Here is a 25203-nt window from a genome sequence, read left to right as displayed (position 1 = left end):
CGATGCAATTTCTGTGTTTCATCATCAATAAGGAGGTCAGAGGGATACAGTACACCTGAAGTGAAGCAACGGAACCCATAACTAGTGTCACAGGAGTGGTCCAAAACATAGACAGTAAGAAGAGTCAGTTGTCTTGTACTTCAGTCCGCAATGTGCCTTTTCTATTTAGTTCCGATGCAAATTCTGTGTTTCATCGTCAATAAGGAGGTCAGGGGGATACAGTAAACCTGAAGTGAAGCATCGGAATCCATAACTAGTGTCACAGGAATGGTTCAAATCATAGACAGGAAGAAGAGCTAGTCTTCTTGTACTTGAGTCGGCATTGTGCCTTTTGTATTTAATTCCGATGCAATTTCTGTGTTACGTCGTCAATAAGAAGGTCCAAGGGATATAGTAAACCTGAAGTGAAGCATCGCAATCTAAAACGGGTCTCACAGGAAAGGTTCAAAACATAGACAGTAGGAAGAGCCACTCCTCTTGTACTTGAGTCGGCATTGTGCCTTTTGTATATAATTCCGATGCAATTTCTGTGTTTCATCGTCAATAAGGAGGTCAGAGGGATACAGTAAACCTGAAGTGAAGCATCGGAATCTATAACTAGTGTCACAGAAATGGTTCAAATCATAGACAGTAAGAAAAGTCAGTTTTCTTGTACTTAAGTCGGCATTGTGCCTTTTCTATTTTATTCTGATGCAATTTCTGTATTTCATCGTCAATAAATAGGTCAGAGGTATACAGTAAACCTGAAGTGAAGCATCGGAATCTGTAACTAGTGTCACAGGAATGGTTCAAAACATAGACAGTAAGAAGAGTCAGTTTTCTTGTACTTGAATCGGCATTGTGTCTTTTCTATTTACTTCCGATGCAATGTCTGTGTTTCATCGTCAATAATGGGGTCCAAGGGATACAGTGAACCTGAAGTGTTTGTCGGAATCAAAAACCGGTCTCACAGGAAAGGTTCAAAACACAGACAGTAAGAAGAGCCAGTCCTCTTGTACTTGAGTCAGCACTGTGCTTTTTGTATATCATTCCGATGCAATTTCTGTGTTTCATCGTCAATAAGAAGGTCAGAGGGATACAGTAAACCCGAAGTGAAGCATTGGAATTTATAACTACTGTCACAGGAATGGTTCAAAACATAGACAGTAAGAAGAGTCAGTTTTCTTTTACTTAAGTCGGCATTGTGCCTTTTGTATTTAATTCCGATGCAATTTCTGTGTTTCGTCTTCAATAAGAAGGTCAGAGAGATACAATAAACCTGAAGTGAAGCATCGGAATCTGTAACTAGTGTCACAGGAATGGTTCAAAACATAGACAGTAAGAAGGGTCAATTGTCTTGTACTTAAGTCTGCATTGTGCTTTTTCTATTTAATTTCGATACAATTTCTGTGTTTCATCGTCAATAAGGAGGTCAGAGGGATACAGTAAACCTGAAGTGAAGCATCGAAATCTAAAACCGGTCTCACAGGAGAGGTTCAAAACATAGACAGTAGGAAGAGCCAGTCCTCTTTTACTTGAGTCGGCATTGTGCCTTTTGTATATAATTCGGATGCAATTTCTGTGTTTCATCGTCAATAAGAAGGTCAGAGGGATACAGTAAACATGAAGTGAAGCATCGGAATCTATAACTAGTGTCACAGGAATGGTTCAAAGCATAGACAGTAAGAAGAGTCAGTTGTCTTGTACTTAAGTCGGCATTGTGCCTTTTCTGTTTAATTCCGATGCAATTTCTGTGTTTCATCGTCACCAAGAAAGTCAGAGGGATACAGTACACCTGAAGTGGAGCAACGGAATCTATACCTGGTGTCACAGGAGTGGTCCAAAACATAGACAGTAAGAAGAGTCAGTTGTCTTGTACTTCAGTCGGCATTGTGCCTTTTCTATTTAATTCCGATGCAAATTCTGTGTTACATCGTCAATAAGGAGGTCAGGGGGATACAGTAAACCTGAAGTGAAGCATCGGAATCTATAACTAGTGTCACAGGAATGGTTCAAAACATAGACAGTAAGAAGAGTCAGTTTGCTCGTACTTGAATCGGCATTGTGTCTTTTCTATTTAATTCCGTTGCAATGTCTGTGTTTCATCGTCAATAAGAAGGTCAAAGGGAGACAGTAAACCTGAAGTGAAGCATCGGAATCTATAACTAGTGTCACAGGAATGGTTCAAAGCATTGACAGTAAGAAAAGTCAGTTGTCTTGTACTTCAGTCTTCATTGTGCCTTTTCTATTTAATTACGATGGAATTTCTGTGTTTCATCTTCAATAAGGAGGTCAGAGGGATACAGTAAACCTGAAGTGATGCATCGGAATCTATAACTTGTGTCACAGGAATGGTTCAAAACGTAGACAGTAAGAAGAGTCAGTCTTCTTGTACGAGAGTCGGCATTGTGACTTTTCTATTTAGTTCCGATGCAATTTCTGTGTTTCGTCGTCATTAAGAAGGGCCAAGGGATACAGTAAACCTGAAGTGAAGCATCGAAATCTAAAACCGCTCTCACAGGAGAGGTTCAAAGCATAGACAGTAGGAAGAGTCAGTCCTCTTTTACTTGAGTCGGCATTGTGCCTTTTGTATATAATTCCGATGCAATTTCTGTGTTTCATCGTCAATAAGAAGGTCAGAGGGATACAGTAAACATGAAGTGATGCATCGGAATCTATAACTAGTGTCACAGGAATGGTTCAAAGCATTGACAGTAAGAAGAGTCAGTTGTCTTGTACTTGAGTCGGCATTGTGCCTTTTCTGCTTAATTCCGATGCAATTTCTGTGTTTCATCGTCACCAAGCAGGTCAGAGGGATACAGTACACGTGACGTGGAGCAACGGAATCTGTACCTGGTGTCACAGGAGTGGTCCAAAACATAGACAGTAAGACGAGTCAGTTGTCTTGTACTTCAGTCGGCATTGTGACTTTTCCATTTAATTCCGATGCAAATTCTGTGTTACATCGTCAATAAGGAGGTCAGGGGGATACACTAAACCTGAAGTGAAGCATCGGAATCTATAACTAGTGTCACAGGAATGGTTCAAAACATAGACAGTAAGAAGAGTCAGTTTTCTTGTACTTGAATCGGCATTGTGTCTTTTCTATTTAATTCCGATGCAATGTCTGTGTTTCATCGTCAATAAGAAGGTCAGAGGGATACAGTAAACCTGAAGTGAAGCATCGGAATCTATAACTAGTGTCACAGGAATGGTTCATAACGTAGACAGTAAGAAGAGTCAGTCTTATTGTACGTAGGTCGGCATTGTGACTTTTCTATTTAATTCCGATGCAATTTCTGTGTTTCGTCGTCAATAAGAAGGGCCAAGGGATACAGTAAACCTGAAGTGAAGCATCGAAATCTAAAACCGGTCTCACAGGAGAGGTTCAAAACATAGACAGTAGGAAGAGCCAGTCCTCTATTACTTGAGTCGGCATTGTGCCTTTTGTATATAATTCCGATGCAATTTCTGTGTTTCATCGTCAATAAGAAGGTCAGAGGGATACAGTAAACATGAAGTGAAGCATCGGAATCTATAACTAGTGTCACAGGAATGGTTCAAAGCATTGACAGTAAGAAGAGTCAGTTGTCTTGTACTTAAGTCGGCATTGTGCCTTTTGTGTTTAATTCCGATGCAATTTCTGTGTTTCATCGTCACCAAGAAAGTCAGAGGGTTACAGTACACCTGAAGTGGAGCAACGGAATCTATACCTGGTGTCACAGGAGTGGTCCAAAACATAGACAGCAAGAAGAGTCAGTTGTCTTGTACTTCAGTCGGCATTGTGCCTTTTCTATTTAATTCCGATGCAAATTCTGTGTTACATCGTCAATAAGGAGGTCAGGGGGATACAGTAAACCTGAAGTGAAGCATCGGAATCTGTAACTAGTGTCACAGGAATGGTTCAAAACATAGACAGTAAGAAGAGTCAGTTTTCTTGTACTTGAATCGGCATTGTGTCTTTTCTATTTAATTCCGATGCAATGTCTGTGTTTCATCGTCAATCAGAATGTCAGAGGGATACAGTAAACCTGAAGTGAACCATCTGAATCTATAACTAGTGTCACAGGAATGGTTCAAAACATAGACAGTAAGATGAGTCAGTCTTCCTGTACTTAAGTTAGTATTGTGACTTTTGTATTTAATTCCAACGCAATTTCTGTGTTTCATCGTCAATAATGGGGTCCAAGGGATACAGTGAACCTGAAGTGAAGCGTCGGAATCAAAAACCGGTCTCACAGGAAAGGTTCAAAACATAGACAGTAAGAAGAGTCAGTCCTCTTGTACTTGAGTCAGCACTGTGCTTTTTGTATATCATTCCGACGCAATTTCTGTGTTTCATCGTCAATAAGAAGGATAGAGGGATACAGTAAACCTGAAGTGAAGCATCGGAATCTGCAACTAGAGACAATAAATGGATCAAAACGTAGACAGTAAGAAGAGTCAGTCTTCTTGTACCTGAGTCGGCATTGTGCCTTTTCTATTTAATTCCAATGCAATTTCTGTGTTTCGTCGTCAATAAGAAGGTGCAATGGATACAGTAAACCTGAAGTGAAGCGTCGGACTCTAAAACCGGTCCCACAGGAAGGGTTCAAAACATAGACAGTAAGAAGAGCCGGTCCTCTTGTACTTGACTTGGCATTGTGCCTTTTGTATATAATTCCGATGCAATTTCTGTGCTTCGTCGTCAATAAGAAGGTCCAAGGGATACAGTAAACCTGAAGTGAAGCATTGCAATCTAAAACCGGTCTCTCAGGAAAGGTTCAAAACATAGACTGTAAGAAGAGCCAGTCCTCTTGTACTTGAGTCGGCATTGTGCCTTGTGTATATAATTCCGATGCAATTTCTGTGTTTCATCGTCAATAAGGAGGTCAGAGGGATACAGTACACCTGAAGTGAAGCAACGGAATCTATAACTAGTGTCACGGGAGTGCTCCAAAACATAGACAGTAAGAAGAGTCAGTTGTCTTGTACTTAAGTCGGCATTGTGCGTTTTCTATTTAATTCCGATGCAAATTCTGTGTTTCATCGTCAATAAGGAGGTCCGGGAGATACAGCAAACCTGAAGTGAAGCATCGGAATCCATAACTAGTGTCACAGGAATGGTTCAGATCATAGACAGGAAGAAGAGCCAGTCTTCTTGTACTTGAGTCGGCATTGTGCCTTTTGTATTTAATTCCGATGCAATTTCTGTGTTACGTCGTCAATCAGAAGGTCCAAGGGATATAGTAAACCTGAAGTGAAGCATCGCAATCTAAAACCGGTCTCACAGGAAAGGTTCAAAACATAGACAGTAAGAAGAGCCAGTCCTCTTGTACTTGAGTCAGCACTGTGCTTTTTGTATATCATTCCGATGCAATTTCTGTGTTTCATCGTCAATAAGAAGGTCAGAGGGATACAGTAAACCTGAAGTGAAGCATCGTAATCTATAACTAGTGACACAGGAATGGATCAAAACGTAGACAGTTAGAAGATTCAGTCTTCTTGTACCTTAGTCGGCATTGTGCCTTTTCTATTTAAATCCAATGCAATTTCTGTGTTTCGTCGTCAATAAGAAGGTGAAATGGATACAGTAAACCTGAAGTGAAGCGTCGGACTCTAAAACCGGTCTCACAGGAAGGGTTCAAAACATAGACAGTAAGAAGAGCCGGTCCTCTTGTACTTGACATGGCATTGTGCCTTTTGTATATAATTCCGATGCAATTTCTGTGCTTCGTCGTCAATAAGAGGGTCCAAGGGATACAGTAAACCTGAAGTGAAGCATCGCAATCTAAAACCGGTCTCTCAGGAAAGGTTTAAAACATAGACAGTAAGAAGAGCCAGTCCTCTTGTACTTGAGTCGGCATTGTGCCTTTTGTATATAATTCCGATGCAATTTCTCTGTTTCATCGTCAATAAGGAGGTCAGAGGGATACAGTACACCTGAAGTGAAGCAACGGAATTTATAACTAGTGTCACAGGAGTGGTCCAAAACATAGACAGTAAGAAGAGTCAGTTGTCTTGTACTTAAGTCGGCGTTGTGCGTTTTCTATTTAATTCCGATGCAATTTCTGTGTTCATCGTCAATAAGAAGGTCAGAGGGATACAGTAAACCTTAAGTGAAGCATTGGAATCTATAACTAGTGTCACAGAAATGGTTCAAATCATAGACAGTAAGAAGAGTCAGTTTTCTTGTACTTAAGTCGGCATTGTGCCTTTTCTATTTTATTCTGATGCAATTTCTGTATTTCATGGTCAATAAGAAGGTCAGAGGGCTACAGTAAACCTGAAGTGAAGCATCGGAATCTGTAACTAGTGTCACAGTAATGGTTCAAATCATAGACAGTAAGAAGAGTCAGTCTTCCTGTACTTAAGTCAGTATTGTGCCTTTTGTATTTAATTCCAATGCAATTTCTGTGTTTCATCGTCAATAATGGGGTCCAAGGAATACGGTGTACCTGAAGTGAAGCGTCGGAGACAAAAACCGGTCTCACAGGAAAGGTTCAAAACGTAGACAGTAAGAAGAGCCGGTCCTCTTGTACTTGACTTGGCATTGCGACTTTTGTATATAATTCCGATGCAATTTCTGTGCTTCGTCGTCAATAAGAAGGTCCAAGGGATACAGTAAACCTGAAGTGAAGCATCGCAATCTAAAACCGGTCTCTCAACAAAGGTTCAGAACATAGACAGTAAGAAGAGCCAGTCCTCTTGTACTTGAGTCGGCATTGTGCCTTTTGTATATAATTCCGATGCAATTTCTGTGTTTCATCGTCAATAAGGAGGTCAGAGGGATACAGTACACCTGAAGTGAAGCAACGGAACCTATAACTAGTGTCACAGGAGTGGTCCAAAACATAGACAGTAAGAAGAGTCAGTTGTCTTCTACTTAAGTCCGCAATGTGCCTTTTCTATTTAGTTCCGATGCAAATTCTGTGTTTCATCGTCAATAAGGAGGTCAGGGGGATACAGTAAACCTGAAGTGAAGCATCGGAATCCATAACTAGTGTCACAGGAATGGTTCAAATCATAGACAGGAAGAAGAGCTAGTCTTCTTGTACTTGAGTCGGCATTGTGCCTTTTGTATTTAATTCCGATGCAATTTCTGTGTTACGTCGTCAATAAGAAGGTCCAAGGGATATAGTAAACCTGAAGTGAAGCATCGCAATCTAAAACGGGTCTCACAGGAAAGGTTCAAAACATAGACAGTAGGAAGAGCCACTCCTCTTGTACTTGAGTCGGCATTGTGCCTTTTGTATATAATTCCGATGCAATTTCTGTGTTTCATCGTCAATAAGGAGGTCAGAGGGATACAGTAAACCTGAAGTGAAGCATCGGAATCTATAACTAGTGTCACAGAAATGGTTCAAATCATAGACAGTAAGAAAAGTCAGTTTTCTTGTACTTAAGTCGGCATTGTGCCTTTTCTATTTTATTCTGATGCAATTTCTGTATTTCATCGTCAATAAGTAGGTCAGAGGGATACAGTAAACCTGAAGTGAAGCATCGGAATCTGTAACTAGTGTCACAGGAATGGTTCAAAACATAGACAGTAAGAAGAGTCAGTTTTCTTGTACTTGAATCGGCATTGTGTCTTTTCTATTTACTTCCGATGCAATGTCTGTGTTTCATCGTCAATAATGGGGTCCAAGGGATACAGTGAACCTGAAGTGTTTCTCGGAATCAAAAACCGGTCTCACAGGAAAGGTTCAAAACACAGACAGTAAGAAGAGCCAGTCCTCTTGTACTTGAGTCAGCACTGTGCTTTTTGTATATCATTCCGATGCAATTTCTGTGTTTCATCGTCAATAAGAAGGTCAGAGGGATACAGTAAACCCGAAGTGAAGCATTGGAATTTATAACTACTGTCACAGGAATGGTTCAAAACATAGACAGTAAGAAGAGTCAGTTTTCTTTTACTTAAGTCGGCATTGTGCCTTTTGTATTTAATTCCGATGCAATTTCTGTGTTTCGTCTTCAATAAGAAGGTCAGAGAGATACAATAAACCTGAAGTGAAGCATCGGAATCTGTAGCTAGTGTCACAGGAATGGTTCAAAACATAGACAGTAAGAAGGGTCAATTGTCTTGTACTTAAGTCTGCATTGTGCTTTTTCTATTTAATTTCGATACAATTTCTGTGTTTCATCGTCAATAAGGAGGTCAGAGGGATACAGTAAACCTGAAGTGAAGCATCGAAATCTAAAACCGGTCTCACAGGAGAGGTTCAAAACATAGACAGTAGGAAGAGCCAGTCCTCTTTTACTTGAGTCGGCATTGTGCCTTTTGTATATAATTCCGATGCAATTTCTGTGTTTCATCGACAATAAGAATGTCAGAGGGATACAGTAAACATGAAGTGAAGCATCGGAATCTATAACTAGTGTCACAGGAATGGTTCAAAGCATAGACAGTAAGAAGAGTCAGTTGTCTTGTACTTAAGTCGGCATTGTGCCTTTTCTGTTTAATTCCGATGCAATTTCTGTGTTTCTTCGTCACCAAGAAAGTCAGAGGGATACAGTACACCTGAAGTGGAGCAACGGAATCTATACCTGGTGTCACAGGAGTGGTCCAAAACATAGACAGTAAGAAGAGTCAGTTGTCTTGTACTTCAGTCGGCATTGTGCCTTTTCTATTTAATTCCGATGCAAATTCTGTGTTACATCGTCAATAAGGAGGTCAGGGGGATACAGTAAACCTGAAGTGAAGCATCGGAATCTATAACTAGTGTCACAGGAATGGTTCAAAACATAGACAGTAAGAAGAGTCAGTTTGCTTGTACTTGAATCGGCATTGTGTCTTTTCTATTTAATTCCGTTGCAATGTCTGTGTTTCATCGTCAATAAGAAGGTCAAAGGGATACAGTAAACCTGAAGTGAAGCATCGGAATCTATAACTAGTGTCACAGGAATGGTTCAAAGCATTGACAGTAAGAAAAGTCAGTTGTCTTGTACTTCAGTCGGCATTGTGCCTTTTCTATTTAATTACGATGCAATTTCTGTGTTTCATCTTCAATAAGGAGGTCAGAGGGATACAGTAAAGCTGAAGTGATGCATCGGAATCTATAACTTGTGTCACAGGAATGGTTCAAAACGTAGACAGTAAGAAGAGTCAGTCTTCTTGTACGAGAGTCGGCATTGTGACTTTTCTATTTAGTTCCGATGCAATTTCTGTGTTTCGTCGTCATTAAGAAGGGCCAAGGGATACAGTAAACCTGAAGTGAAGCATCGAAATCTAAAACCGCTCTCACAGGAGAGGTTCAAAGCATAGACAGTAGGAAGAGCCAGTCCTCTTTTACTTGAGTCGGCATTGTGCCTTTTGTATATAATTCCGATGCAATTTCTGTGTTTCATCGTCAATAATAAGGTCAGAGGGATACAGTAAACATGAAGTGATGCATCGGAATCTATAACTAGTGTCACAGGAATGGTTCAAAGCATTGACAGTAAGAAGAGTCAGTTGTCTTGTACTTGAGTCGGCATTGTGCCTCTTCTGTTTAATTCCGATGCAATTTCTGTGTTTCATCGTCACCAAGCAGGTCAGAGGGATACAGTACACGTGACGTGGAGCAACGGAATCTATACCTGGTGTCACAGGAGTGGTCCAAAACATAGACAGTAAGACGAGTCAGTTGTCTTGTACTTCAGTCGGCATTGTGACTTTTCCATTTAATTCCGATGCAAATTCTGTGTTACATCGTCAATAAGGAGGTCAGGGGGATACACTAAACCTGAAGTGAAGCATCGGAATCTATAACTAGTGTCACAGGAATGTTTCAAAACATAGACAGTAAGAAGAGTCAGTTTTCTTGTACTTGAATCGGCATTGTGTCTTTTCTATTTAATTCCGATGCAATGTCTGTGTTTCATCGTCAATAAGAAGGTCAGAGGGATACAGTAAACCTGAAGTGAAGCATCGGAATCTATAACTAGTGTCACAGGAATGGTTCATAACGTAGACAGTAAGAAGAGTCAGTCTTATTGTACGTAGGTCGGCATTGTGACTTTTCTATTTAATTCCGATGCAATTTCTGTGTTTCGTCGTCAATAAGAAGGGCCAAGGGATACAGTAAACCTGAAGTGAAGCATCGAAATCTAAAACCGGTCTCACAGGAGAGGTTCAAAACATAGACAGTAGGAAGAGCCAGTCCTCTATTACTTGAGTCGGCATTGTGCCTTTTGTATATAATTCCGATGCAATTTCTGTGTTTCATCGTCAATAAGAAGGTCAGAGGGATACAGTAAACATGAAGTGAAGCATCGGAATCTATAACTAGTGTCACAGGAATGGTTCAAAGCATTGACAGTAAGAAGAGTCAGTTGTCTTGTACTTAAGTCGGCATTGTGCCTTTTGTGTTTAATTCCGATGCAATTTCTGTGTTTCATCGTCACCAAGAAAGTCAGAGGGTTACAGTACACCTGAAGTGGAGCAACGGAATCTATACCTGGTGTCACAGGAGTGGTCCAAAACATAGACAGCAAGAAGAGTCAGTTGTCTTGTACTTCAGTCGGCATTGTGCCTTTTCTATTTAATTCCGATGCAAATTCTGTGTTACATCGTCAATAAGGAGGTCAGGGGGATACAGTAAACCTGAAGTAAAGCATCGGAATCTATAACTAGTGTCACAGGAATGGTTCAAAACATAGACAGTAAGAAGAGTCAGTTTTCTTGTACTTGAATCGGCGTTGTGTCTTTTCTATTTAATTCCGATGCAATGTCTGTGTTTCATCGTCAATAAGAAGGTCAGAGGTATACAGTAAACCTAAAGTGAAGCATCGGAATCTATAACTAGTGTCACAGAAATGGTTCAAATCATAGACAGTAAGAAGAGTCAGCTTTCTTGTACTTAAGTCGGCATTGTGCCTTTTCTATTTAATTCTGATGCAATTTCTGTATTTCATGGTCAATAAGAAGGTCAGAGGGATACAGTAAACCTGAAGTGAAGCATCGGAATCTGTAACTAGAGTCACAGGAATGGTTCAAAACATAGACAGTAAGAAGAGTCAGTTTTCTTGTACTTGAATCGGCATTGTGTCTTTTCTATTTAATTCCGATGCAATGTCTGTGTTTCATCGTCAATCAGAATGTCAGAGGGATACAGTAAACCTGAAGTGAACCATCTGAATCTATAACTAGTGTCACAGGAATGGTTCAAAACATAGACAGTAAGATGAGTCAGTCTTCCTGTACTTAAGTCAGTATTGTGACTTTTGTATTTAATTCCAACGCAATTTCTGTGTTTCATCGTCAATAATGGGGTCCAAGGGATACAGGGAACCTGAAGTGAAGCGTCGGAATCAAAAACCGGTCTCACAGGAAAGGTTCAAAACATAGACAGTAAGAAGAGTCAGTCCTCTTGTACTTGAGTCAGCACTGTGCTTTTTGTATATCATTCCGACGCAATTTCTGTGTTTCATCGTCAATAAGAAGGATAGAGGGATACAGTAAACCTGAAGTGAAGCATCGGAATCTGCAACTAGAGAAAATAAATGGATCAAAACGTAGACAGTAAGAAGAGTCAGTCTTCTTGTACCTGAGTCGGCATTGTGCCTTTTCTATTTAATTCCAATGCAATTTCTGTGTTTCGTCGTCAATAAGAAGGTGCAATGGATACAGTAAACCTGAAGTGAAGCGTCGGACTCTAAAACCGGTCCCACAGGAAGGGTTCAAAACATAGACAGTAAGAAGAGCCGGTCCTCTTGTACTTGACTTGGCATTGTGCCTTTTGTATATAATTCCGATGCAATTTCTGTGCTTTGTCGTCAATAAGAAGGTCCAAGGGATACAGTAAACCTGAAGTGAAGCATCGCAATCTAAAACCGGTCTCTCAGGAAAGGTTCAAAACATAGACAGTAAGAAGAGCCAGTCCTCTTGTACTTGAGTCGGCATTGTGCCTTGTGTATATAATTCCGATGCAATTTCTGGGTTTCATCGTCAATAAGGAGGTCAGAGGGATACAGTACACCTGAAGTGAAGCAACGGAATCTATAACTAGTGTCACAGGAGTGCTCCAAAACATAGACAGTAAGAAGAGTCAGTTGTCTTGTACTTAAGTCGGCATTGTGCGTTTTCTACTTAATTCCGATGCAAATTCTGTGTTTCATCGTCAATAAGGAGGTCAGGGAGATACAGCAAACCTGAATTGAAGCATCGGAATCCATAACTAGTGTCACAGGAATGGTTCAGATCATAGACAGGAAGAAGAGCCAGTCTTCTTGTACTTGAGTCGGCATTGTGCCTTTTGTATTTAATTCCGATGCAATTTCTGTGTTACGTCGTCAATCAGAAGGTCCAAGGGATATAGTAAACCTGAAGTGAAGCATCGCAATCTAAAACCGGTCTCACAGGAAAGGTTCAAAACATAGACAGTAAGAAGAGCCAGTCCTCTTGTACTTGAGTCAGCACTGTGCTTTTTGTATATCATTCCGATGCAATTTCTGTGTTTCATCGTCAATAAGAAGGTCAGAGGGATACAGTAAACCTGAAGTGAAGCATCGTAATCTATAACTAGTGACACAGGAATGGATCAAAACGTAGACAGTTAGAAGAGTCAGTCTTCTTGTACCTAAGTCGGCATTGTGCCTTTTCTATTTAAATCCAATGCAATTTCTGTGTTTCGTCGTCAATAAGAAGGTGAAATGGATACAGTAAACCTGAAGTGAAGCGTCGGACTCTAAAACCGGTCTCACAGGAAGGGTTCAAAACATAGACAGTAAGAAGAGCCGGTCCTCTTGTACTTGACTTGGCATTGTGCCTTTTGTATATAATTCCGATGCAATTTCTGTGCTTCGTCGTCAATAAGAGGGTCCAAGGGATACAGTAAACCTGAAATGAAGCATCGCAGTCTAAAACCGGTCTCTCAGGAAAGGTTAAAAACATAGACAGTAAGAAGAGCCAGTCCTCTTGTACTTGAGTCGGCATTGTGCCTTTTGTATATAATTCCGATGCAATTTCTCTGTTTCATCGTCAATAAGGAGGTCAGAGGGATACAGTACACCTGAAGTGAAGCAACGGAATCTATAACTAGTGTCACAGGAGTGGCCAAAACATAGACAGTAAGAAGAGTCAGTTGTCTTGTACTTAAGTCGGCATTGTGCGTTTTCTATTTAATTCCGATGCAATTTCTGTGTTCATCGTCAATAAGAAGGTCAGAGGGATACAGTAAACCTTACGTGAAGCATTGGAATCTATAACTAGTGTCACAGAAATGGTTCAAATCATAGACAGTAAGAAGAGTCAGTTTTCTTGTACTTAAGTCGGCATTGTGCCTTTTCTATTTTATTCTGATGCAATTTCTGTATTTCATCGTCAATAAGAAGGTCAGAGGGATACAGTAAACTTGAAGTGAAGCATCGGAATCTGTAACTAGTGTCACAGGTATGGTTCAAAACATAGACAGTAAGAAGAGTCAGTTTTCTTGTACTTGAATCGGCATTGTGTCTTTTCTATTTAATTCCGATGCAATTTCTGTGTTTCATCTTCAATAAGGAGGTCAGAGGGATACATTAAACCTGAAGTTAAGCATCGGAATCTATATCTAGTGTCACAGGAATGGTTCAAAACATAGACAGTAAGATGAGTCAGTTGTCTTGCACTTAAGTCGGCATTGTGCCTTTTCTATTTAATTCCGATGCAATTTCTGTGTTTCATCTTCACTAAGGAGGTCAGAGGGATACATTAAACCTGAAGTGAAGCATCGGAATCTATAACTAGTGTCACAGGAATGGTTCAAAACGTAGACAGTAAGAAGAGTCAGTCTTCTTGTACGTAAGTCTGCATTGTGACTTCTCTATTTAATTCCGATGCAATTTCTGTGTTTCGTCGTCAATAAGAAGGGCCAAGGGATACAGTAAACCTGAAGTGAAGCATCGAAATCTAAAACCGGTCTCACAGGAGAGGTTCAAAAGATAGACAGTAGGAAGAGCCAGTCCTCTTTTACTTGAGTCGGCATTGTGCCTTTTGTATATAATTCCGATGCAATTTCTGTGTTTCATCGTCAATAAGAAGGTCAGAGGGATACAGTAAACATGAAGTGAAGCATCGGAATCTATAACTAGTGTCACAGGAATGGTTCAAAGCATAGACAGTAAGAAGAGTCAGTTGTCTTGTACTTAAGTCGGCATTGTGCCTTTTCTGTTTAATTCCGATGCAATTTCTGTGTTTCATCGTCACCAAGAAAGTCAGAAGGATACAGTACACCTGAAGTGGAGCAACGGAATCTATACCTGGTGTCACAGGAGTGGTCCAAAACATAGACAGTAAGAAGAGTCAGTTGTCTTGTACTTCAGTCGGCATTGTGCCTTTTCTATTTAACTCCGATGCAAATTCTGTGTTACATCGTCAATAAGGAGGTCAGGGGGATGCAGTAAACCTGAAGTGAAGCATCGGAATCTGTAACTAGTGTCACAGGAATGGTTCAAAACATAGACAGTAAGAAGAGTCAGTTTTCTTGTACTTGAATCGGCATTGTGTCTTTTCTATATAATTCCGATGCAATGACTGTGTTTCATCGTCAATCAGAATGTCAGAGGGATACAGTACACCTGAAGTGAAGCAACGGAATCTATAACTAGTGTCACAGGAGTGCTCCAAAACATAGACAGTAAGAAGAGTCAGTTGTCTTGTACTTAAGTCGGCATTGTGCGTTTTCTTTTTAATTCCGATGCAATTTCTGTGTTCATCGTCAATAAGAAGGTCAGAGGGATACAGTAAACCTTAAGTGAAGCATTGGAATCTATAACTAGTGTCACAGAAATGGTTCAAATCATAGACAGTAAGAAGAGTCAGTTTTCTTGTACTTAAGTCGGCATTGTGCCTTTTCTATTTTATTCTGATGCAATTTCTGTATTTCATCGTCAATAAGAAGGTCAGAGGGATACAGTAAACTTGAAGTGAAGCATCGGAATCTATAACTAGTGTCACAGGAATGGTTCAAAACATAGACAGTAAGAAGAGTCAGTTTTCTTGTACTTGAATCGGCATTGTGTCTTTTCTATTTAATTACGATGGAATGTCTGTGTTTCATCGTCAATAAGAAGGTCAGAGGGATACAGTAAACCTTAAGTGAAGCATCGGAATCTATAACTAGTGTCACAGAAATGGTTCAAATCATAGACAGTAAGAAGAGTCAGTTTTCTTGTACTTGAGTCGGCATTGTGCCTTTTCTATTTAATTCTGATGCAATTTCTGTATTTCATGGTCAACAAGAAGGTCAGAGGGATACAGTAAACCTGAAGTGAAGCATCGGAATCTGTAACTAGTGTCACAGGAATGGTTCAAAACATAGACAGTAAGAAGAGTCACTTTTCTTGTACTTGAATCGGCATTGTGTCTTCTCTATATAATTCCGATGCAATGTCTGTGTTTCATCGTCAATCAGAATGTCAGAGGGATACAGTAAACCTGAAGTGAACCATCGGAATCTATAACTAGTGTCACAGGAATGGTTCAAAACATAGACAGTAAGAAGAGTCAGTCTTCCTGTACTTAAGTCAGTATTGTGCCTTTTGTATTTAATTCCAATGCAATTTCTGTGTTTCATCGTCAATAATGGGGTCCAAGGGACACAGTGAACCTGTAGTGAAGCGTCGGAATCAAAAACCGGTCTCACAGGAAAGGTTCAAGACATAGACAGTAAGAAGAGCAAGTCCTCTTGTACTTGAGTCGGCATTGTGCCTTTTGTATATAATTCCGATGCAATTTCTGTGTTTCATCGTCAATAAGGTCGTCAGAGGGATACAGTACACCTGAAGTGAAGCAACGGAATCTATAACTAGTGTCACAGGAGTGCTCCAAAACATAGACAGTAAGAAGAGTCAGTTGTCTTGTACTTCAGTCCGCAATGTGCTTTTTCTATTTAATTCCGATGCAAATTCTATGTTTCATCGTCAATAAGGAGGTCAGGGGGATACAGTAAACCTGAAGTGAAACATCGGAATCCATAACTAGTGTCACAGGAATGGTTCAAATGATAGACAGGAAGAAGAGCCAGTCTTCTTGTACTTGAGTCGGCATTGTGCCTTTTGTATTTAATTCCGATGCAATTTCTGTGTTACGTCGTCAATAAGAAGGTCCAAGGGATATAGTAAACCTGAAGTGAAGCATCGCAATCTAAAACCGGTCTCACAGGAAAGGTTCAAAACATAGACAGTAAGAAGAACCAGTCCTCTTGTACTTGAGTCGGCATTGTGCCTTTTGTATATAATTCCGATGCAATTTCTGTGTTTCATCGTCAATAAGGAGGTCAGAGGGATACAGTAAACCTGAAGTGAAGCATCGGAATCTATAACTAGTGTCACAGAAATGGTTCAAAACATAGACAGTAAGAAGAGTCAGTTTTCTTGTACTTAAGTCGGCATTGTGCGTTTTCTATTTAATTCCGATGCAATTTCTGTGTTAATCGTCAATAAGAAGGTCAGAGGGATACAGTAAACCTGAAGTGAAGCATCGGAATCTATAACTAGTGTCACAGAAATGGTTCAAATCATATCAGTAAGAAGAGTCAGTTTTCTTGTACTTAAGTCGGCATTGTGCTTTTTTTATTTTATTCTGATGCAATTTCTGTATTTCATCGTCAATAAGAAGGTCAGAGGGATACAGTAAACCAGAAGTGAAGCATCGGAATCTGTAACTAGTGTCACAGGAATGGTTCAAAACATAGACAGTAAGAAGAGTCGGTTTTCTTGTACTTGAATCGGCATTGTGTCTTTTCTATTTAATTCCGATGGAATGTCTGTGTTTCATCGTCAATAAGAATGTCAGAGGGATACAGTAAACCTGAAGTGAACCATCGGAATCTACAACTAGTGTCACAGGAATGGTTCAAAACATAGACAGTAAGAAGAGTCAGTCTTCCTGTACTTAAGTCAGTATTGTGCCTTCTGTATTTAATTCCAATGCAATTTCTGTGTTTCATGGTCAATAATAGGGTCCAAGGGATACAGTGAACCTGAAGTGAGGCGTCGGAATCAAAAACCGGTCTCACAGGAAAGGTTGAAAACATAGACAGTAAGAAGAGCCAATCCTCTTGTACTTGAGTCAGCACTGTGCTTTTTGTATATCATTCCGATGCAATTTCTGTGTTTCATTGTCAATAAGAAGGTCAGAGGGATACAGTAAACCCGAAGTGAAGCATCGGAATTTATAACTACTGTCACAGGAATGGTTCAAAATATAGAGAGTAAGAAGAGTCAGTTTTCTTGTACTTAAGTCGGCATTGTGCCTTTTGTATTTAATTCCGATGCAATTTATATAATTCATCGTCAATAAGAAGGTCAGAGAGATACAATAAACCTGAAGTGAAGCATCGGAATCTGTAACTAGTGTCACAGGAATGGTTCAAAACATAGACAGTAAGAAGGGTCAATTGTCTTGTACTTATGTCGGCATTGTGCCTTTTCTATATAATTCCGATGCAATTTCTGTGTTTCATCGTCAATAAGGAGGTCAGAGGGATACAGTAAACCTGAAGTGAAGCATCGGAATCTATAACTAGTGTCACAGGAATGGTTCAAAACATAGTCAGTAAGATGAGTCAGTTGTCTTGTACTTAAGTCGGCATTGTGCCTTTTCCTTTTAATTCCAATGCAATTTCTGTGTTTCATCTTCAATAAGGAGGTCAGAGGGATACAGTAAACCTGAAGTGAAGCATCGGAATCTATAACTAGTGTCACAGGAATGGTTCAGGACGTAGACAGTAAGAAGAGTCAGTCTTCTTGTACGTAAGTCGGCATTGTGACTGTTCTATTAAATTCCGATGCAATTTCTGTGTTTCGTCGTCAATAAGAAGGGCCAAGGGATACAGTAAACCTGAAGTGAAGCATCAAAATCTAAAACCGGTCTCACAGGAGAAGTTCAAAACATAGTCAGTAGGAAGAGCCAGTCCTCTTTTACTTGGGTCGGCATTGTGCCTTTTGTATATAATTCCGATGCAATTTCTGTGTTTCATCGTCAATAAGAAGGTCAGAGGGATACAGTAAACATGAAGTGAAGCATCGGAATCTATAACTAGTGTCACAGGAATGGTTCAAAGCATAGACAGTAAGAAGAGTCAGTTGTCTTGTACTAAAGTCGGCATTGTGCCTTTTCTGTTTAATTCCGATGCAATTTCTGTGTTTCATCGTCACCAAGAAAGTCAGAGGGATACAGTACACCTGAAGTGGAGCAACGGAATCTATACCTGGTGTCACAGGAGTGGTCCAAAACATAGACAGTAAGAAGAGTCAGTTGTCTTGTACTTCAGTCGGCATTGTGCCTTTTCTATTTAATTCCGATGCAAATTCTGTGTTACATCGTCAATAAGGAGGTCAGGGGGATACAGTAAACCTGAAGTGAAGCATCGGAATCTGTAACTAGTGTCACAGGAATGGTTCAAAACATAGACAGTAAGAAGAGTCAGTTTTCTTGTACTTGAATCGGAATTGTGTCTTTTCTATATAATTCCGATGCAATGTCTGTGTTTCATCGTCAATCAGAATGTCAGAGGGATACAGTAAACCTTAAGTGAAGCATCGGAATCTATAACTAGTGTCACAGAAATGGTTCAAATCATAGACAGTAAGAAGAGTGAGTTTTCTTGTACTTAAGTCGGCATTGTGCCTTTTCTATTTAATTCTGATGCAATTTCTGTATTTCATGGTCAATAAGAAGGTCAGTGGGATACAGTAAACCTGAAGTGAAGCATCGGAATCTGTAACTAGTGTCACAGGAATGGTTCAAAACATAGACTGTAAGAAGAGTCAGTTTTCTTGTACTTAAGTCAGTATTGTGCCTTTTGTATTTATTTCCAATGCAATTTCAGTGTTTCATCGTCAATAATGGGGTCCAAGGGATACAGTGAACCTGAAGTGAAGCGTCGGAATCAAAAACCGGTCGCACAGGAAAGGTTCAAAACATAGACAGTAAGAAGAGCCAGTCCTCTTGTACTTGAGTTAGCACTGTGCTTTTTGTATATCATTCCGATGCAATTTCTGTGTTTCATCGTCAATAAGAAGGTCAGAGGGATACAGTAAACCTGAAGTGAAGCATCGGAATCTATAACTAGTGACACAGGAATGGATGAAAACGTAGACAGTAAATTGAGTCAGTCTTCTTGTACCTAAGTCGGCATTGTGCCATATCTATTTAATTCCAATGCAATTTCTGTGTTTCGTCGTCAATAAGAAGGTGCAATGGATACAGTAAACCTCAAGTGAAGCGTCGGACTCTAAAACCGGTCTCAAAGGAAGTGTTCAAAACATAGACAGTAAGAAGAGCCGGTCCTCTTGTACTTGACTTGGCATTGTGCCTTTTGTATATAATTCCGATGCAATTTCTGTGCTTCGTCGTCAATAAGAAGGTCCAAGGGATACAGTAAACCTGAAGTGAAGCATCGCAATCTAAAACCGGTCTCTCAGGAAAGGTTCAAAGCATAGACAGTAAGGAGAGCCAGTCCTCTTGTACTTGAGTCGGCATTGTGCCTTTTGTATATAATTCCGATGCAATTTCTGTGTTTCATCGTCAATAAGGAGGTCAGAGGGATACAGTACACCTGAAGTGAAGCAACGGAATCTATTACTAGTGTCACAGGAGTGGTCCAAAACATAGACAGTAAGAAGAGTCAGTTGTCTTGTACTTCAGTCCGCAATGTGCCTTTTCTATTTAATTCCGATGCAAATTCTGTGTTTCATCGTCAATAAGGAGGTCAGGGGGATACAGTAAACCTGAAGTGAAGCATCGGAATCCATAACTAGTGTCACAGGAATGGTTCAAAACATAGACAGTAAGAAGAGTCAGTTTTCTTGTACTTAAGTCGGCATTGTGCGTTTTCTATTTAATTCCGATGCAATTTCTGTGTTCATCATCAATAAGAAGGTCAGAGGGATACAGTAAACCTGAAGTGAAGCATCGGAATCTATAACTAGTGTCACAGAAATGGTTCAAATCATAGACAGTAAGAAGAGTCAGTTTTCTTGTACTTAAGTCGGCATTGTGCCTTTTCTATTTTATTCTGATGCAATTTCTGTATTTCATCGTCAATAAGAAGGTCAGAGGGATACAGTAAACCTGAAGTGAAGCATCGGAATCTGTAACTAGTGTCACAGGATTGGTTCAAAACATAGACAGTAAGAAGAGTCAGTTCTCTTGTACTTGAATCGGCATTGTGTCTTTTCTATTTAATTCCGATGCAATGTCTGTGTTTCATCGTCAATAAGAATGTCAGAGGGATACAGTAAACCTGAAGTGAACCATCGGAATCTATAACTAGTGTCACAGGAATGGTTCAAAACATAGACAGTAAGAAGAGTCAGTCATCCTGTACTTAAGTCAGTATTGTGCCTTTTGTATTTAATTCCAATGCAATTTCTGTGTTTAATGGTCAATAATAGGGTCCAAGGGATACAATGAACCTGAAGTGAAGCGTCGGAATCAAAAACCGGTCTCACAGGAAAGGTTGAAAACATAGACAGTAAGAAGAGCCAGTCCTCTTGTACTTGAGTCAGCACTGTGCTTTTTGTATATCATTCCGATGCAATTTCTGTGTTTCATTGTCAATAAGAAGGTCAGAGGAATACAGTAAACCCGAAGTGAAGCATCGGAATTAATAACTACTGTCACAGGAATGGTTCAAAACATAGACAGTAAGAACAGTCAGTTTTCTTGTACTTAAGTCGGCATTGTGCCTTTTGTATTTAATTCCGATGCAATTTCTATGTTTCATCGTCAATAAGAAGGTCAGAGAGATACAATAAACCTGAAGTGAAGCATCGGAATCTGTAACTAGTGTCACAGGAATGGTTCAAAACATAGACAGTAAGAAGGGTCAATTGTCTTGTACTTAAGTCGGCATTGTGCCTTTTCTATATAATTCCGATGCAATTTCTGTGTTTCATCGTCAATAAGGAGGTCAGAGGGATACAGTAAATCTGAAGTGAAGCATCGGAATCTATAACTAGTGTCACAGGAATGGTTCAAAACATAGACAGTAAGATGAGTCAGTTCTCTTGTACTTAAGTCGGCATTGTGCCTTTTCCATTTAATTCCAATGCAATTTCTGTGTTTCATCTTCAATAAGGAGGTCAGAGGGATACAGTAAACCTGAAGTGAAGCATCGGAATCTATAACTAGTGTCACAGGAATGTTTCAAGACGTAGACAGTAAGAAGAGTCAGTCTTCTTGTACGTAAGTCGGCATTGTGACTTTTCTATTTAATTCCGATGCAATTTCTGTGTTTCGTCGACAATAAGAAGGGCCAAGGGATACAGTAAACCTGAAGTGAAGCATCGAAATCTAAAACCGGTCTGACAGGAAAGGTTCAGAACATAGACAGTAGGAAGAGCCAGTCCTCTTTTACTTGAGTCGGCATTGTGCCTTTTGTATATAATTCCGATGCAATTTCTGTGTTTCATCGTCAATAAGAAGGTCAGAGGGATACAGTAAACATGAAGTGAAGCATCGGAATCTATAACTAGTGTCACAGGAATGGTTCAAAGCATAGACAGTAAGAAGAGTCAGTTGTCTTGTACTTAAGTCGGCATTGTGCCTTTTCTGTTTAATTCCGATGCAATTTCTGTGTTTCATCGTCACCAAGAAAGTCAGAGGGATACAGTACACCTGAAGTGGAGCAACGGAATCTATACCTGGTGTCACAGGAGTGGTCCAAAACATAGACAGTAAGAAGAGTCAGTTGTCTTGTACTTCAGTCGGCATTGTGCCTTTTCTATTTAATTCCGATGCAAATTCTGTGTTACATCGTCAATAAGGAGGTCAGGGGGATACAGTAAACCTGAAGTGAAGCATCGGAATCTGTAACTAGTGTCACAGGAATGGTTCAAAACATAGACAGTAAGAAGAGACAGTTTTCTTGTACTTGAATCGGCATTGTGTCTTTTCTATTTAATTCCGATGCAATGTCTGTGTTTCATCGTCAATAAGAAGGTCAGAGGGATACAGTAAACCTTAATTGAAGCATCGGAATCTATAACTAGTGCCACAGAATTGGTTCAAATCATAGACAGTAAGAAGAGTCAGTTTTCTTGTACTTAAGTCGGCATTGTGCCTTTTCTACTTAATTCTGATGCAATTTCTGTATTTCATGGTCAATAAGAAGGTCAGAGGGATACAGTAAACCTGAAGTGAAGCATCGGAATCTGTAACTAGTGTCACAGGAATGGTTCAAAACATAGACAGTAAGAAAAGACAGTTTTCTTGTACTTGAATCGGCATTGTGTCTTTTCTATATAATTCCGATGCAATGTCTGTGTTTCATCGTCAATTAGAATGTCAGAGGGATACAGTAAACCTGAAGTGAACCATCGGAATCTATAACTAGTGTCACGGGAATGATCCAAAACATAGACAGCAAGCAGAGTCAGTCTTCCTGTACTTATGTCAGTACTGTGCCTTTTGTATTTATTTCCAATGCAATTTCTGTGTTTCATCGTCAATAATGGGGTCCAAGGGATACAGTGAACCTGAAGTGAAGCGTCGGAATCAAAAACCGGTCACACAGGAAAGGTTCAAAACATAGACAGTAAGAAGAGCCAGTCCTCTTGTGCTTGAGTCAGCACTGTGCTTTTTGTGTATCATTCCGATGCAATTTCTGTGTTTCATCGTCAATAAGAATGTCAGAGGGATACAGTAAACCTGAAGTGAAGCATCGCAATCTAAAACCGGTCTTTCAGGAAAGGTTCAAAGCGTAGACAGTAAGGAGAGCCAGTCCTCTTGTACTTGAGTCGGCATTGTGCCTTTTGTATATATTTCCGATGCAATTTCTGTGTTTCATCGTCAATAAGGAGGTCAGAGGGATACAGTACACCTGAAGTGAAGCAACGGAATCTATAACTAGTGTCACAGGAGTGGTCCAAAACATAGACAGTAAGAAGAGTCAGTTCTCTTGTACTTCAGTCCGCAATGTGCCTTTTCTATTGAATTCCGATGCAAATTCTGTGCTTCATCGTCAATAAGGAGGTCAGGGGGATACAGTAAACCTGAAGTGAAGCAACTAGTGTCACAGGAATGGTTCAAATCATAGACAGGAAGAAGAGCCAGTCTTCTTGTACTTGAGTCGGCATTGTGAATTTTGTATTTAATTCCGATGCAATTTCTGTGTTACGTCGTCAATAAGAAGGTCCAAGGGATATAGTAAACCTGAAGTGAAGCATCGCAATCTAAAACCGGTCTCACAGGAAAGGTTCAAAACATAGACAGTAAGAAGAGCCAGTCCTCTTGTACTTGAGTCGGCGTTGTGCCTTTTGTATATAATTCCGATGCAATTTCTGTGTTTCATCGTCAATAAGGAGGTCAGAGGGATACAGTAAACCTGAAGTGAAGCATCGGAATCTATAACTAGTGTCACAGAAATGGTTCAAAACATAGACAGTAAGAAGAGTCAGTTTTCTTGTACTTAAGTCGGCATTGTGCGTTTTCTATTTAATTCCGATGCAATTTCTGTGTTCATCGTCAATAAGAAGGTCAGAGGGATACAGTAAACCTGAAGTGAAGCATCGGAATCTGTAACTAGTGCCACAGGAATGGTTCAAAACATAGACAGTAAGAAGAGTCAGTTTTCTTGTACTTGAATCGGCATTGTGTCTTTTCTATTTAATTCCGATGCAATGTCTGTGTTTCATCGTCAATAAGAATGTCAGAGGGATACAGTAAACCTGAAGTGAACCATCGGAATCTATAACTAGTGTCACAGGAATGGTTCAAAACATAGACAGTAAGAAGAGTCAGTTTTCCTGTACTTAAGTCAGTATTGTGCCTTTTGTATTTAATTCCAATGCAACTTCTGTGTTTCATCGTCAATAAGCAGGTCAGAGGGATACAGTAAACATGAAGTGAAGCATCGGAATCTATAACTAGTGTCACAGAAATGGTTCAAATCATAGACAGTAAGAAGAGTCAGTTTTCTTGTACTTAAGTCGGCATTGTGCCTTTTCTATTTATTTCTGATGCAATTTCTGTATTTCATGGTCAATAAGAAGGTCAGAGGGATACAGTAAACCTGAAGTGAAGCATCGGAATCTGTAACTAGTGTCACAGGAATGGTTCAAAACATAGACAGTAAGAAGAGTCACTTTTCTTGTACTTGAATCGGCATTGTGTCTTTTCTATTTAATTCCGATGCAATGTCTGTGTTTCATCGTCAATCAGAATGTCAGCGGGATACAGTAAACCTGAAGTGAACCATCGGAATCTATAACTAGTGTCACAGGAATGGTTCAAAACGTAGACAGTAAGAGGAGTCAGTCTTCTTGTACGTAAGTCGGCATTGTGACTTTTCTATTTAATTCCGATGCAATTTCTCAGTTTCGTCGTCAATAAGAAGGGCCAAGAGATACAGTAAACCTGAAGTGAAGCATCGGAATCTAAAACCGGTCTCACAGAGAGGTTCAGAACATAGACAGTAGGAAGAGCCAGTCCTCTTTTACTTGAGTCGGCATTGTGCCTTTTGTATATAATTCCGATGCAATTTCTGTGTTTCATCGTCAATAAGAAGGTCTGAGGGATACAGTAAACATGAAGTGAAGCATCGGAATCTATAACTAGTGTCACAGGAATGGTTCAAAACATAGACAGTAAGAAGAGTCAGTTGTCTTGTACTTAAGTCGGCACTGTGCCTTTTCTGTTTAATTCCGATGCAATTTCTGTGTTTCATCGTCACCAAGAAGGTCAGAGGGATACAGTACACCTGAAGTGAACCATCGGAATCTATAACTAGTGTCACAGGAATGGTTCAAAACATAGACAGTAAGAAGAGTCAGTTTTCCTGTACTTAAGTCAGTATTGTGCCTTTTGTATTTAATTCCAATGCAATCTCTGTGTTTCATCGTCAATAATGGGGTCCAAGGGATACAGTGAACCTGAAGTGAAGCGTCGGAATCAAAAACCGGTCTCACAGGAAAGGTTCAAAACACAGACAGTAAGAAGAGCCAGTCCTCTTGTACTTGAGTCAGCACTGTGCTTTTTGTATATCATTCCGATGCAATTTCTGTGTTTCATCGTCAATAAGAAGGTCAGAGGGATACAGTAAACCCGAAGTGCAGCATCGGAATTTATAACTACTGTCACAGGAATGGTTCAAAACATAGACAGTAAGAAGAGTCAGTTTTCTTTTACTTAAGTCGGCATTGTGCCTTTTGTATTTAATTCCGATGTAATTTCTGTGTTTCATCGTCAATAAGAAGGTCAGAGAGATACAGTAAACCCGAAGTGAAGCATCGGAATCTATAACTAGTGTCACAGGAATGGTTCAAAACATAGACAGT

This window comes from Schistocerca americana, chromosome 4, assembly GCF_021461395.2.
Source record: "Schistocerca americana isolate TAMUIC-IGC-003095 chromosome 4, iqSchAmer2.1, whole genome shotgun sequence".
In the NCBI taxonomy this organism is placed as follows: Eukaryota; Metazoa; Arthropoda; class Insecta; order Orthoptera; family Acrididae; genus Schistocerca; species Schistocerca americana.
Note: the sequence above shows the minus strand (reverse complement) of the source record.